This window comes from Atta cephalotes, assembly GCF_000143395.1.
Source record: "Atta cephalotes unplaced genomic scaffold scaffold00067, whole genome shotgun sequence".
NCBI classification, from domain to species: Eukaryota; Metazoa; Arthropoda; class Insecta; order Hymenoptera; family Formicidae; genus Atta; species Atta cephalotes.
In genome coordinates, this window is record NW_012130131.1 from 746,977 (window position 1) to 748,085 (window position 1,109).

A 1,109-nucleotide genomic window follows, 5' to 3' on the forward strand; every position below is an offset into this window, starting at 1 on the left:
TATATATATATATATATATATATATATATATATATATATATAATTTTATATCCTCCATCAAATCGTGTAACGATTGTTAATAAGCATTGCAAATAAAAAATAAATTGATAAAATTGCCTAACATATCGTCAAAGTTATATTAAAATTACATCACAAATCATATTAACAAAGTTAAATAGTAATTATAGATATGTACAACAATAAAACATTGCAAAAGCATAATTTTCGTAATAAATTAATAATCGGAGAACAAATTTGCAGTAAATGTTAGTTAATTAACATTTATTAAGAGTACCAATATTCGCAGAATAAAGCAAATGTTTATTTCGTTATTCATTTTTGAAATGACAAGGAAATTACTTGTTAATATAGAAGCATTCAAGAATATTAATTTTCTTCATTGCATTAATCACTTGATTTGCTTCAGAATGATCAGATGCAGAACTAATTACAGGGTTCTTATTTATCATTCATGTCATATACAAAGAAAGTTTAGATACAGTAGATGAGCTATTAATAATTTTCCAGAAACATCAGTAGAGTGCAACAAACCATTTACATTATGCAACTCGAAACGGAGAAACATAGAAATAATTGTGGTGCAATTTCCTATCTAGAGAGTAATATTTCCTATATGTTCTTGTCTTATTATCTTGCTTATTATCTGTCGCTTTATATATCAAGTATAATAAATAGTACAACTTCACAGAACAGTCTTGACAATACACTTTGCCTAAAGCTGGGAACTTCATAATCGACTGGATTTCTATCAAAATGATGGTCGCGCTAATCTCTACACGATAATCGCGGCGACGAATTAACGGGTCCTCCTGCTCGTCAATTACCATAATTAATTGGCGATTGATTAATGGTGACACGTGGAATAACGTGCCGCGACGTCCGAGCGCGTCGATTGTTCGTACCAGGCGATTAATCGAGCCGCCGAATTTCTCTCCCTCTTCCTCCACCCCCCCCCCTCCCTTACAACTAGCCTGAAGGGATAATTTATTTACCGGGTGGCTCGTTAATAAATTAAGACCGGCGTGAAAGCTTAATGAAACGTCTCGCGATGTCGCTCGAAGAATTACGAGCTTTCCTCTCTCTCTCTC